At 42.0% G+C, this 15,731-nt stretch overlaps 1 long non-coding RNA gene across 2 annotated transcripts in view; it reads left to right on the top strand.

Annotated features, from left to right (window-relative positions):
* The first annotated feature begins 2,916 nt into the window (after positions 1-2,916).
* The window catches only part of LOC147916897 (uncharacterized), a 176,958-nt gene continuing 164,143 nt past the window's right edge, over positions 2,917-15,731 (top strand). For both annotated transcript variants that reach the window (XR_015552517.1, XR_015552516.1), the window contains exon 1: positions 2,917-3,069. This is a non-coding gene — a long non-coding RNA (uncharacterized LOC147916897). The remainder of the gene's footprint in view (positions 3,070-15,731) is intronic.

Genomic DNA, 15,731 nt, shown 5'->3' with positions numbered 1-15,731 from the left:
CTGTATCACTATAAACTTTCCTCTTAGAACTGCTTTTGCTGTATCCCATAAATTCTGGCATGTCGTATTTTCATTTTCATTTGTCTCCAGGTATTTTTTGATTTCTTCTTTGATTTCTTCATTAACCCAGTCATTGTTCAGTAGCATTTTGTTTAATCTCCACGTATTTGTGGCTTTTCTGATTTTCTTCCTATAGTTGATTTCTAGTTTCATACCGTTGTGGTCAGAAAAGATGCTTGGTATTATTTCAATCTTCTTAAATTTATGGAGACTTGTTTTGTGGCCTAATATGTGATCAATCCTGGAGAATGTTCCATGTGCATTTGAAAAGAACATGTATTCTTCGGTTTTTGGATGGAATGTTCTGTATATATCTACTAGGTCCATCTGTTCTAGTGTGTCGTTTAAGGCCAATGTTTCCTTATTGATCTTCTGTTTGGATGATCTATCCGTTGGTGTAAGTGGAGTGTTAAAGTCCCCTACTATTATTGTGTTACTGTCTATTTCTGTTTCTATGTCTGTTAATAATTGCTTTATATATTTAGGTGCACCTACATTGGCTGCGTAGATATTTACAAGTGTTATATCCTCTTGTTGGATTGTTCCCTTGATCATTATGTAATGCCCTTCTTTGTCTCTTTTTACAGTTTTTGTTTTAAAGTCTATTTTGTCTGATATGAGTATTGCTACCCCAGCTTTCTTTTCATTGCCATTTGCATGGAGTATCTTTTTCCATCCCTTCACTTTCAGTTTGTGAGTGTCTTTAGGTCTGAAGTGTGTCTCTTGTATGCAGCATATATATGGGTCTTGTTTTTTTATCCAGTCAGCCACCCTACGCCTTTTAATTGGAGCATTTAGTCCATTGATGTTTAAAGTAGCTATTGATAAGTATGTACTTACTGCCACTTTTTAACTTTTTTTTTTTCTCAGTGTTTTAGTAGTCCTTCTCTGTTCCTTTCTTCTTCTATACAGAATTGATGGTCACTTTAGTTTGACCTCTGTCTGAAAGCTGTACTCGTTAACTCCCCTCCTCCCTCCTTTTATGTTTTTGATATCATATCTAACCTCTTTTTTGTGCATTTGTATCCATTACATTCTTATCATGGAAATAGATAATTTTTCCTATTTGTGGTCTTCTCTTTTCCCCTTAAATCAGTCCCTTTAACATTTCTTGTAGCACTGGTTTCTTGGTGACAAACTCCTTTAATTTTTGCTTGTCTGGGAAATTTTTGATCTCTCCTTCCATTTTGAATGATAACCTTGCTGGGTAGAGTATTCTTGGCTGTAAGTTTTTTCCTTTTAGCACTTTAAATATATCGTGCCATTCTCTTCTAGCCTGTAAGGTTTCTGCTGAGAAGTCAGCTGATAGACTTATGGGGTTTCCTTTGTACGTAACTTGACATTCTCTTGAGGCTTTTAGGATTCTCTCTTTATCTTTAATTCTGGACATTTTGATTATGATGTGTCTTGGTGTGGGCCTCTTTGGGTTTATCTTGTTTGGGGTTCTCTGTGCTTCCTGTACCTGGATGTCTGTTTCCTTCCTTAGGTTAGGGACGTTTTCATCGATTATTTCTTGAAATAGATTCTCTGCCCTCTTGTCTCGCTCTACTCCTTCCGGGACACCTATAACACGGATGTTAGTGTGCTTGATGTTGTCCCAGAGGTCCCTTAGACTGTCCTCACTCTTTTTAATTCTTTTCTCTTTTACCTGTTCAGCTTGGGTAATTTCTTCTAGTCTTTTGTCCAGCTCACAGATCCGTTCTTCTGTATCCTCTACTCTGCTTTTGAGTCCCTCTAATGAATTTTTCATTTCCAGTATTGTATTCTTCATTTCTGATTGGTTCTTTTTTATAGCTTCCATTTCTTTGTTGACATTCTCACTGAGTTCATCTATTCTTCTCTCCAGATCCGTGAGCATCCTTAACACTCTTAGTTTGAACTCTCTGTTGGGTAGGTTGCTCATTTCTGTTTCACTTAGTTCCTTTTCTGGGGTTTTGTCCTGTTCCCTTACTTGGAATGTATTCTTTTGCTTCCTCATTTTGCCTCTTTCCCTGTGCTTGTGTCTATGTATTAGGTAGGTCAGCTACGTCTCCTGCTCTTGGATAGGTGACCTTATGTAAGTGATGTCTTAGGAGGCTTCCAGTGTGCTTCCCTCAGTTCTCAATGTTCCAGGGGTGACCGCTATGTGGGCTACATGTGTCCTTCTGTTGTGGCCTGTTTGCTCTCCCTGTAGGCACCCAGGGAGGCCGAGTGATGCTCCTGGCCAGCTGTTGTAATGCTCAGCTGCTTGTAGTTGTTGTGGGCCCTTCAGTCTCTTTATCAGGTGTGGGGAGCCCCAGCATAGTTGGCTGCAAGTTCTAATACCACATTTGTGTTGCAGTATTTCTTTTAAGTGAGTAGGCCCCCAGCGTGGCAGGTTGTTAGGCTCAGGGCCTTACAATTGCTGTAAGCCTCTAGCCTATTAGGTCTCTTGTCAGCTCTCTGAGGATTGCAGCTGGGTGGGGCTGGCCTCAGGCACAGGAGCACCCAATTGTTTCAGGCTTTGGAAGGTGGGGCAAACCCCCTATGTGGGTCTTTGAGAAGCACAAGTCTTCTGCAGCTGACAAGCCCTGCCGCCCACAGGTCCACACACACAGTCAACACAGTCCTGCCCTATGTACGTGCCCCGACCTCCCCAAGCGGACCCAGTCTCTCCACAGCGGGAGCCCCACACACTCCGCCACCGCCCCACACTCTCCACCTGCTCCTTGTGCACACCCTGCCCCGATAAAGTCAGCTCAGTTGCCAGGTTGCAGAGAATCCAGTCACCAATCTATGCAGGCCCACAAGTTGCCTGAGGGCTTGTTGTTGGGTGGGGCCAGTCTCTAGGGTGGGCTGCCTGCCCTGGCTGAGCTGGATTAAATCGGTGCTCTAGCGGGTGGAGCAGACCCTGGGCTAGCAGGTCTCAGGGAGAACTCCAATGGCGTCTGTGTCAGCACACCCACACCAGGCCACAACAATGGCTGCCGCCAATGTCCTAGTCCCTGGAGAGGTCTCACCCCTCACCGAGATGCACTCAGGGCCTATTAGGTGAGTCTCTTTTCACCACAGCACTGTGCACCTTTCTTTCTGCTGATTTTAGGATGCTTTCTGAAATGGGTGAGTTTGCGTGCGGGCCCTTTAAGAGCCAGTTTTAGTTTCTTTGTGAACTGGGTTTTCTGGGGGTGCTCCCCAATGTTGTAGCAGCAGGCAAAATCAGATATTATGCCACTCGTCTTGATTGTGCTGGGTCCACAAAATGCCCACAGCGGGGGCTCCCCGCCTCAGGACCCCGCGCCTCCAGGGAGGCTGCGGACCTGTGAGCTGCTCCCGGCGGCCGTGAAGCTGGCGGCTTATGAAGGCGGCATTTTTCCTCTCCAGAAGGGAGTCTCTGCCTCTTCTACCTCAGTTAGGATTGTCCGTTGTTGCAGGAGTTCCTCTCATCCAGTTTTCAGTTCTGTCTCAGGGGTAATTTTTCCACGAGTAGTTGTAAATTGGCTGTGTCCGCGGGAGGAGGTGAGTTCAGAGTCTGCTTACGCCGCCATCGTGACTTGAGATCTGTCTCTGGAGATTCTTAATCAGGCAGGCTAAGAAGAGCCCAGGAATTTAAGACACATGTTTTTAAAACTTTCTAGATGACTCTGAAGTAGGGCCTTGAGTAGCATCCTCTGGTCTTACTATCTGCTCTGATGGCCTGAATGGGTGGTCAGGAGTTGCTTTGTTCAAATTAAATTAACCATTAAAGGTCATATTTGTATCAAGGTTGCCTCAGTAGCATCTGGAATGAATACGGGGCAGGGGCCAGGGGAACTTTCTGGCCCCAGAACCCTACAAATAGGCTCACCAGCATAGACTAGAATACTTTGGTACTTGCTGTTAAACTGTGTTTGATTTGCAAACACATCAGTCAGTACTAGGTTGTCTTGGGAACTAGGAACTTTCTGTCCTATATACATTTTGCTGTGTCTACTTGATATGCCAGAATTTTATATTCATTTTTAAAAGTTTGGGAAGACTCTCCACCAAGTGGGACTGCTTGGCACACAAAGCTATCTCATTTGGACTTCTTGGGCTAGCCTGGAACTATCTCAGGGCTGCGAATTTAGGGACTCAGCTTGGAGGTATTTCAATGTGTGATTGTCTCTAAATAAGAGTCTTACCTAGAGATTGTTTTAGAAGAGAAAGAAATGAATTCCAGGTTGAAATTCTACTCACTTGTAAAGGTCTCAGTTTCAGTGGCACTTTGGAATAAATGCAGAGCTTTAAAATATTGATGAAAATAAATGTTTCACCCACAGGCATTCTGATTAAATCAGTCTGTGGGATCCGTTTGGGTATTAGCATAATTTTTTAAGTTCTCCAAGTGATTCCAATGAATAAATGAATTGGGAGGAATCAATTGTAGTACCTCCCTACTTCTTACTATCATGCACTTTGAAACTAGGCGAGCCTAGCTTCAGATCTGGGGTCTAGCACTTAAGAGTTGTGTGACCCTCATCATTTAATTTCTTCAAGCTGGTGGCATGCCCAGTGTGTGTGTGGGATGGAGTGAGGGGATTTGGGGGAGGTATTGCCAATAAGGGGGTGCATTGTCTGTAGGAAATTTAAACCAATAATGAAAGCAAATAAAAGTCAGTCTACTTTTTGTTTTCAGTATGCACTGGCAATTTTAAACAATGTGACTAATAAAATCCTCCTCCCCACAGGGCCAACTATTCCCATGGACACCTCCCCCCTACAACCTTGGTATGCCACCCAGCTTAAATTTCCTCATCTGTAAAGCTGAGTAAAATAGAGATAAAAATACCTGCTTTATAGGGTTGTCGTTGCTATCTAGAAATAGTATATTTGAACTGTCTCTTGATCTCTATCCTAGAGGGGCTCTCTAGCCAGATGGCCTAGTTAGAATCCTGACTCCATCATCCTAATTTTCAGCAAATTACTTAGTCTCTCTGCCTCAATTTTCTTTACCTGTAAAATGGGAATAAGAGAACACCTACTTCATGGTGCTACCTCATTAATAAGTTAATACATACAAAATGCTTTGAATCATGCTTGGTATACAGTAAGCCCTCAATAAATATTAGCTGTTGTTATCTGGCATATATTTAGATGTCCATTTACTAGTAACTATTGTTTTAGAGCTAATAAAGATTTGTTGAACACATACCTCTAAGAAGTGTCATTTATTTCCTTACTGATCCAAGATAGATGGGTACCTAACCTACAAAGATATCGAGAGTGAACTTGCTCAGCCTCTCTTGTTACCAGATTCCTTGTCTACTCTAAAAATCTCTTGCTTTCATCCCTTTCCTCACATCACATCTATGCTGGAAATAGGCAGGACCTCATTGTCAACATTTCAGTCAACAGTTATGGTTGGCCTCCAGTTACCTGCCTCAAATACAGTAAGAAAGATCGTTTTTCTAAAGCAGGATCTCAGGAAAGAAAGTTGGAAGACAGTACGCCAATAGGTGTGCAATTCTGGTTAAACATAATATTGTGATTTATGAATTATTACATCACTTAATCTTACTCTAATAACATTAATTGTCATAACTAACAACAACATTCAGGGTACACTAAGCTTTGCACTAAGAGCTTGACATGTATCATTTCATTTAATTCTCATTATAGCTCAGTTAGATAGGTTCTATTACTGTGCCTGTTCTACAGGTAAGAAAACAAAGGTCAAAGAAGGTGAATACTTGTCTAATAAGAACAGCTAATAAGTAGTAACCTTGAACCCAGGTTTCTATCTCCAAAGTTCATTTTCTTAATAAGCGCCCACCGTCAGTGTGGGCATGCGTGTACATGTAACTTCCTTATAGCACATATTGTCTGTTGGCCAGTTTACATTCTGAGCAGCCATTTCTGCAGGTCTAGAGATACAAGGTCAGTCTGAGTTGATTCCATAGATAGAAAGCACTAGGGAAGTTCTATTTTTGAAGTTGGTTTTACACAGAATTCACGGCCCGCACATATACCTCGTAAGGGTGGAGTGTCCGGTCGTAAAACACCAACTTTCTTGGCAATTTTGTGGTCTTCTCCCCACTTGGAAGAGCCCCACTCCACCATCCTCATCCTTGAGACATCCAGACACTAGTTGGCACTGGGGGATATCTTATATTTGCTCTTCTTAGTGGGTATGATCCTGTGCAGTTCAGCCCAAGCCACTATGAGGGAGAATGTCCTCTGGTCGATGCTTCTGTTGGAATCCTTTCTTGGATTGTGCAGTGGTCTTGCAATTTTATATCTCCACCTACACAGACCCTCAGTCTTTGGCCATATATTCCAGCCCCTTTCCTGATGGATCCATTTGCATGCACTCATTTTCTAGCTCATTACTGCAGTGGGAATTACAATTACAACTGGTTTATTAATTCATAGCTGTTCTAATCATCAAGACAATTATGGTTAATTCACAGCAGCTCTTATTGTTATTATTATTCATTTATTCAGTTTTTTTTTTTTTTCGTGAGGAAGATCAGCCCTGAGCTAACATCTGCCAAACCTCCTCTTTTTTTGCTGAGGAAGACTGGCCCTGGGCTAACATCCATGCCCATCTTCCTCCACTTTATATGGGACGCCGCCACAGCATGGCTTCACAAATAGTACATTGGTGCACGCCTGGGATCCGAACCGGTGAACCCCGGGCCGCTGCAGTGGAGGGCACGCACTTAACCGCTTGCGCCACGGGGCTGGCCCTTATTCAGTTTCATTTTTAATATAATTATGGCTTAAGCCAGGACATCCCAGGCCTGCAGGAGGTGAGGGTACACTATGCAATGTGGTGCAGTCAAACTAGCATGGGACTCCTTATTGCAAAACAGTATTATAATAATAAAGGAAGTTGAAAAGGAAAAAACCTCCTAATGTCACCACTCTTGCAAAACTGTTTTAATTTTTCCCATTTCTTTCTAAATTAGTGGAATGCTTTTACTTCAAGGTAATTGCAGTGTGAATATGCTTTTGTATTTTTTTCTTTCAATCAACACTCTACCAAATTACAGTTTTCCATGCTATTTTACTGTCCCCATAAATTTAGGTTGGATTAGAATTTGAGTCTCTAGCTGCCTGACTGTCAGCCTGTTAATATAGCGCTTCCGAGCTCTCCTGATAACATAGTTTATGATGCTTTGCCTATCTCTTGAGGTTTTTGTGAGGGGTCAAAGAGAGGATGAATATGCAAATGATTAGCAGAGGACCCAGAAAAGGGAGTGAGCTCCTATTTCATCTCCCCCCAAATTTTGACTTCAATGGCCTTTCTTCGATCAATATCTCATTCTTTAGGGCTGAAAAGCTTGGTATTTGAGATTCCTTTGCAAGTGCCGATATTTCTTGGAGTTACTAAACATTATAGATTAGCACTTGAATTTTGTGAGCCAGACACCACTGGAAAGACATAGCCGTGGGAAGCTATACTCGGCCATTTTGCTGGGCCATTCTGGGTAATTTCTTGAAGATTGCTATTTTTCGTCAACGTTCCTGTCCGCAGGCCAAAAGACTTGATGCCTATATATTTTTAAAGCTTCAATCCTCCAGTTTTATTGATTGCAAAAAACAATGTTAAACTTCAAAACACATTTAAAAATTTTTACCCATCTTCCATAACTTCCCCTCACTCATACAACTGCTTTGTTTTTAGATAGTAGTAACTGTGATCTATGTGAAATTAGGTATGCCTATTCACACTGGCGCTGAGAGCCACAACTTTCGTTTTTAATGCCTGTGATATAGTCCCTCAAGTTAATGGCCTTCCGTTTACTAGCTCATCTTACCACGGTTGGACATTCAGGTTGTTTTCAATGTTTTACTATTATACATAATACTGCAATGAGCAACTTCATCTAATGATCATTTTTCTTCTTTTAAAATACTTCTCCAGGACAAATCCCCAGGAGTGGAATTATGGAGTCATGGGGAATAAGCTTCTTAATAGTGCCTGAAGCATACTGATGTAGCTTTCCAGAAGATTTGCATCAATTTAACCCTCATATCTTTAATACAGCAAATGCTTTCCTTATATTCAGGATGGCCAATTAATATAAATTCTTTAAAATCATAGCAAAGTAGACTAAGGAGAATTTGTAAAATAAAAAAAAAAATCACACCATTTTTTATGTGAATAATCATTCAACGCTCTTCTCTTTTCTCTTCTCTTTCTTCTTCTCTTTCTTCTTCTCTTCTCTTCTCTTCTTTTCTCTTCTCTTTTCTTCATTCGTCTCAGCCACGCCCTCAATTTGTGTTAGGTACCAGAAGCAGAAATGTGAGGAGAGAGTGAAAGAGAAAGAAAGAATAGAAATAACTGAGATTGATAGAATGCATTATGGACAAATAATTCTAACATAGATTTTAACAACAACCCTAAAGGGCAAAGATTATTCCCATTTTACAGATGACAGAACTGAGACTCAAGAAGATACAGTGACTTGGCCAGAGTCATCTGGCTGGTCAGCTACCTAGCTTAACTATTGACTCCCATCTCTTGGTCTTCGGACCCCTAAATCAGTACTCTTTAGATGACACAATTTCTGATGCCCTAACATGGTTTACCTATGAAGTAATCAGGGAATAAATGAGGAAATATACAGTTAAAGTTCTTATTTCTATGATAGTAATACTAATAACAACCACAAAACTAGCTAACATTTATTCAGTGTTTACCATGTACCAGGCATGTGCATTGTCTCATTTAATCCTTACAGCAATCCTACACTTAGGTATTATTATCTTTACAGATGAGGTAACAGGGTCACAAAAAGCTTAAGTAACTTACTCAAGACTATAGAGCTAAGAAGTGACAGAGCCAGGATTTGGAACCAGGAAACCTGACAGAGCTCCTGCTCTCAACACCTGGTATGGGACCTCAGAGACATTTCTTCACTTTGCTGAGATAAGGTCCTTCCTGGCCCTGAGAAGGGACCTCCTTCCACCTGGTCTTGTTTGCAGAAGCAGTGTTAGGACTGTCTGCGATATCAACAGTGGCACTGGGCATGCAGAGGAGCTGACCAGCGCTTCACTGGTGCTTCTGAACTTAGGTTGTCTACTGAGTGGCCTGTGGCGAGAAAAGAGGTTCTGAATTCCCTTTGTTCTCTGCTTTTATGTTGCCCAAAGGAAAACCAAAGCAAAAAAATGCCCTTTGAAGCTGTCTTCTATGTGAAAAAATAAACAGACCCCTTTGCAATAAGAGACTCCAGCCTCAGAGCAGGATTTCAGTAAAGCTGCCCTGATTGCCAATGCCCTGAGGACGACTGCCCAGTGGGAGGAGGATGGCCACAGAATCCGCAGCCAGAGCCAACTCCTTATCTTTCTTTATCCCATTCACCAAATTCTGTTCCTGACAGTTTCGGTTCTTTTAAGCCACAGGAATGAGATGCTTTGAGCATACTTTACATAATAAAAAGTCAATTAATATGCTAACTATTGATAAGCTTGATTCTTGTATTCAGAATGGCAATGGCCATGCTTTGAATTAATGAAGAGGGTGTATGTGTAGGAAAGGAACTGATCTGGGATAGTGACACCCAGCACCCTCTAGGGTCCTAGAAGAATTTTTCTTGCCCATCCATCCCCCTACCACCCCCTACACACACACACACACACACACACACTGTCTTTGATGACAAGAGTGGTTTTGGCTGTTGTGGTCGCTGGTTGCCTTAGAATAATGGCTATAACCGCAAACCATTGCTGTGCCCAGGACGGGTCCTTGGTGAAATGTCCAGTCCTCAGAGTGCATTTTGTGAGCCCGTTTTTGGCTCTCTTTTATCTTGCGGATGTTCCATCCATTTTTCACATGCACGTACACACACAAACACTTTGGGGAAGCTACAACGTGTGTCCTTCATTCCCTTTTCCCCAGCAACCAACAGAGGGCAATGGGCCTCAGCTCCCACAGGCTTTGACTCAGAGCTTCGTATTACCGATTCTGCAGCGAAAGGCTTTCTAGCCTGGTTAAGGAGCAAAACAAAGATCACAGCCTGGTGGACCCACTGGTGCAGCATTTTGTTTGGCCTGTGCAATGTTTATGAAATATTAAACCTCATGAGATTTCACATGAAAGTCAGATAGGTTAGCTTTCCTTGGGAAGTTAGGTGATCTTACAACATGGCAGTGCCTGCCTTCCCATTTGACAGCGCTTGGTTGACACAGGGCAGGGGCAGTCACTCCCTTCTGCAGTCCCCATCTGCCCCTCTTGGTATATTTATTTCCAAAATTGGTTCCTTTGGTTTAGGTTTCCTGATTTAAAGGTCTGAGGGTAAAGGTGGAGGCTGAAGTCCTTTTGTCTCTGTGGTCATAGCTATACTGGCCTGCCAGAGTCGATCTGGACCGTGAATCAACTGCCTATCATTCCTGCCTAATGAGTGACCACTGGATATCCAGGACAGGAGTGGTGTTGCTGGTGAAGTGGAGGGTACCTGTCAATCAATCTATAGAGCATGTACCTTTTATTGATCACTGCACACCATTATTGCCTGCACTGAGCTAGGTCCAAGGGCTGAGTGTGCAGAAATTGTTGTCAACCTTCTAGGCACTTACCCCTTTCTTGACAGCCTGTAATTTGGTTGCTGAAATACTTTGCTTTGTTGCTGCAATCATCACATTAGTTGTTAAGGTATAATGTTTTTAGCAGGCGTCAGCTGTCACCTATTAATCTCACACTATCCCCCTTGCTGTGTAAGAATATAGCTTTACCTAAACCCCCAGGAAAGCAGATGGTTCATCCATTTTGCACACGCATACACACACAAACACTTTGCCTCACTCTTGTCTTCCCTACCCCAACCGTTTGGTCCCAGGACACGAGTTTGAAAGTAAAAGAGTGGACTATGAGGGGAGCAGCTGTTGGGCCTTTCTCTTCTTCGTCTCCAGGACCACTCACCCTCCAGCTCAGGAGAATGAGCTCTTTCTATTTTTCTCTAATGGCGTGATAAAATAACCCTTCTGCTGCTCTGATGCAGTGCTTAGAGGTATTTGGTCATCTCATTAAAGATCTGATGCCGCTCTTTTGCTCTAGCACTCTCGTCCAAGTAATTATATCTGCAGCCAAGTATTTCTTTATCTGGAGTAATCTAATAGTCAGAGAAGTAGTGTGCATTTTTAAGTTTTCCCAGAAAATGGAACAGGCTATTTTTCATTTCCTCCCTCAGGAGCTTTGGTTCATTGAGAGGTTAACATCAAAAGACTTTGATCCAGTCCTACTAGACCCATGGCTCTGAGTGGTTTGAATGGAAATGATTTCTCTGCAAGCCATATCATTCTTGCTTTCGTGCTTATATTCTCGTCACTAATTACTCCTCTAACATTTCATACCAGATATTATTTACTGGGTGGCCAGGATACTCTCTTTCTGATCAAGTCAGGATTGATGAGTAAATGAAAAGCAATAAGATATATTGGAGTATATGAGGAAGCCGTTTGATTTAAAACAAATTCAGCCTGACCTTGTTTTTCCAGAAGGGCCTGACGTGGCCTATTGAGCATGCACTGTGCATCTGCTCTAAACATTTACAATGTCCCCAAACTGAGAATGATGCCCTTAAAGATAGGAATGTTGTCTCCCTCCATATCAGCATTTCTTTAAGGATAAGCATTTCTTCCCAGAAACTTTCCAAACCTGCTGTGTTCGCCTTGTGACCACTGACCTGCTGTGCTAGCAAAGCATCTCCCGACAATAGTAAACGAGACATTCCTGTCATATGTGATGTATGGTCCTTGTTCTAAGATGTTATATAACCACTCTGTACACCCCGCTTCTTCGGAGTGCCTCCTTCCTTGGGGAAGGTCACTTCTGGGCTATAGTCCTCAAAGCTGGCTCATATAATAAATGCATCCCAATTTTGATTTATAGATTAATTATGGATTATTTGCATTGACATGATGCAAATATAAAATAGAACAAATAACTGCTTTGAGAGTCCCACTGCCAAGATATGCCTCATTTTTTACCAATTCACTTTACAGGTTCAACAGAAAAGAGAAACTCTGGGACCAGGGGTGAATGTCCCCACCCCTCGTGGATAAATCCCATCTGAATTGGGCTCTGGCCCCTTTCTCAAAATTGAGTTGTTTCACTGGACACATTTCCTTTAGCCATCTGAAGAAATAATAAATAAAAGAAGGGATTAAGAATGTTAGGAATAAGAGTTATTTTTAAGTAGTTTGAGGAGACAAGTGGAGTCAATTGTGTATGGAGAGATTGAGGAAACAGCACTATATCAGGGCTGGTACCTCCTTTTCAATTTGCTACTCTTGATTAGGACTTGACAAAGGGTTTCTTTCTTAATTTGCATGACATTCACATCACATGCTGTCAGATAACTGGCTGTGTCTTCTAATTCTTATCCTTTAAAACCCTGAGATGCCAGAGAGCGTGATGGATTTGTTCTAAATTGGCTTAATTTCCAGCCCAAGCCAGCTGAGATCTGAAAAGTTGGTTAGGAATATCACTTAGAAAACAATATCCGAAATAATTCTTGCAAAATGTAACATGTTTTCCAGTACAGCTCAATTTCTAGTCATATTGCAAACCTGGATTTATATTATACCTCTACTGATCATTAAATGTCCTCGTTCCTTATTAGAGCTTGGTAGACACCTGTGTGACACATGGGGGTCTGATGTGGGTAATGCAGATTAAACCACAGTGAGTTCGCTGCATGCATTCTGCCCTTAGGGTGAAGAAATTAAATGGCATTAGATACCTCTATGTGAAGTTCACACAGATCCCATGAACCTTAACAGTCAAAATAAAACTCATTTTTCTCCTCTGAACCCTCTTCCTCCTCTGTATTCCCTACCTTGATGAGTGGCATCATTACCTATCCCACAGTCAAACTAGGAATCTGAGTCATCTTCACTAACCCCTCCCTAACCTTTCCACATCCAGTCTGACACCATGTCCTAAAAGTTCTTCCTAAAAGTTCTCTGTAATTTGACCCTTCTTTCCCATGCCCTCTGTGGAGTCCTTGGTTTTGATTCTCATCACCTAGAATAATAGCTTCTTAAATGATAAGCTTCTAATATTTCTCTCTAATAACTGTCTCCTCTACCCCAACCTTGCCACTAGAATGATATTCTGAAACCCAGGCCCCCTTACATCGCCACGATGCTCAAACAACAAAAACAGCTATGGTGGATTCCTGTTATCTATGTGACAAAGGCACAATGCAGAAGAAGGACTCAGCCTTTCACAATCTTGCCCTAATCTGCATTTATGGCCTATTTTTCCATCCTTCCTCTCTTTCATTGTAAGAGTGAACCACAGCAAACTTCTTTCTTTTCCAAGTTGGTGGGCCTTTGCAATGCTCTCTGCTGGAGTAAGCTTAAGAAGGGAGTACACTCATCTGAAAATATGGACAGGTATTTTCATCTAGTTGCCTGGACTGGGATATGCAGTTAATTTCTTCTCTGTCTTTTTTGCTACTATTCCACAGTCTTTTAATGTCCTGTCTTGCTCAATCTATAGATTAGGCCATACAGTGATGCCTATATTCCCTTTTGTCTTTGCAGTAATAGTGGAGCCAGAATTATTTTCTTTCTTCTCGTTTTTAATTAGAGCAGACTCTTTAGGATTCTAAGTAATATTCTCTGGCATCTAGAACTGTTTAGCCTAGTAGTTCTCAAACATCAGTGTACATTGGAATTCCGTGGGTAGTTTGTTAAAACACAAATTGTTGGTTCCACCCCGAGTGCCTGATTCAGGAGGTCTGGGGGGGGCCTCAGAGTGTGGATTTCTAACAAGTTGCCAGGTGGTGCTGATGCTGCTGTTCTGGAGAGCGCACATTGAAAACCACCGCCTTAGCCGATGCATGTCAAGAACAGAAGATGAGAGGTAAGTTCTGAGAAGACAAACACCTCTTGGGGACAAACCGGGCTAAATTGGCATTTTTGGATGTTTGCCCTGTTTTTTCCACTTACGGTGGGACGTGGATTGCTACAGAGATAGAAGGGAGGTTGGTGCTGCTGCATCTCTGGAAAAGGATTTGTCACTGGAAACAAGGGTGTGACCAGTGTACATTTTTGTCAAAGTGAACAAGAAAGTGCTTGTACTTAGAGCCCGACTTTTGGTGTCACTTTTCCTGTTCCTATGCCAGTGAAAATCATAAGGCCAGTAAACATCCCTGAGCATTGGTGAGCCCCACAACTCTTAGTTCTTCTTTGCATTGTCTGGGTTCCCCAGGAAGGCTGTGTCATCGGGGTGAGGGAGGGAGCATCCTGACAATAGTGACAATTTCCCCTCTGCTGGACTGTGCTCTCCCCAGCGATCTCCCAGACGTCTTTAAGATGGTTCCAATATAATTTCTGCAAATCCTTCCCAATCCTTCTAGGATAGTTATTTTTTTACTCCTATGTGTCCAAAAATCTTGTGCTTTTTATAACACTAATCAAAAGATATTATAATGATTTGGTCTCATGATTTATCACCTCCATACTAGGTTAGTAACTCCTTTGAAGACAGAGTATATATATTTATGTGTGCATGTGTGCAATAGATATACATATATTTCATCTTTTTCTCCTCAAAGCCAATGAATGTTTGGTGAATCCATGAATGAGCCCTACTTTCATGCACTTTGCAGTACACCCTTCTTCAAGTATCTAAATCTTATTTTGCTATACAGATTTCATGCTCCTACAGGGGAGCACCACGTTTTATTTTTTCTGAGTCCTTCTCTAGTCGTTGCCCAATCCAAAATTGAGTACACAGTCAGAATTTTAAAAAAATGATAAATCAATTTTCCTCTGCCTCTGGGAAATGGGAGAGCATTAGCAAGGAGGGTGTCCACTTTCTATCCATCCCTTTAAGAGGCTAAAAAGATTAAAAGCTGCCTGATGCTTCAAAGTCGAGTGGTGCATTTGGGAGATGGAGGAAAGTGCTTGTACTTGGCTGTAAAAGTCTTCTCTGATTGAGATGACTATGGCCTTTGAAAGATCAAGGAGTAACTCTTTCTCTTTTCTCCTGGAATCATTACTGCTGTTAACAATTCATGCCGACTTTTTCTTGGGTAAAGTGGAGGGCTTTTTACTTCGTCCTCACCCTGACTGTGTAGCTCTCCACTCAGTCTTGGGGTCTTGTTTTGGTGTAAGTACAGGTCTTCTGTGAGAGCCAGAGTGGATGGAAATGGGGTCAGTAGGATGTAAACACCTTTGTGAAGGGAGCAGTGATTTACGGTCCTCTGCATCAGAGGATGATAAAGTTTTTCTGATAAAGAGCTAGATAGCAAATATTTTAGGCTCTGTGGGCCATATGGTCCCTGTTGCAACTAATCAACTTTGCCATAGTGTGAACACAGCCATAAACAATATAGAAATGAATGAGCATGACTGTGTTTCAATAAAACTTTATTTACAAAATCAGGTGGCAGGCTAGATTTGGCCCTCCAACTGTAGTTTGCCAACTTCTGCTCTAGAACCCATAAAGCCCTGACTCTGGGCCTGCCGGGACTCCCAAACTTTGGTGCTTTCTATGATAACCAGAAAACTTAGGGTAACTGAAAAAAAATAATTAAAATCTTCTGCACTCAATTAACCAATTTGCATGTGCCTGAGAGTGGCTTCTTTTTCAAATGGAAGGGTAGGATCTGTAGGGAAATAGGAAGAAGCAGGTGTCTGCTCCTCCTCTCCTAACTTCTGGTCTCTCTTCAGAGCCCCATATTGGTAAAACCTAACCAGAAGCCAGATGACCAAGGAGAAAGGTGTTTTGCAGA

The sequence above is a fragment of the Ceratotherium simum genome, chromosome 6 (genome assembly GCF_057802395.1).
Source record: "Ceratotherium simum simum isolate JZ-2026a chromosome 6, ASM5780239v1, whole genome shotgun sequence".
NCBI classification, from domain to species: Eukaryota; Metazoa; Chordata; class Mammalia; order Perissodactyla; family Rhinocerotidae; genus Ceratotherium; species Ceratotherium simum.
The sequence above is the reverse complement of the archived record's forward strand: the minus strand, read 5'-3'. Positions and strand labels throughout refer to the sequence as shown.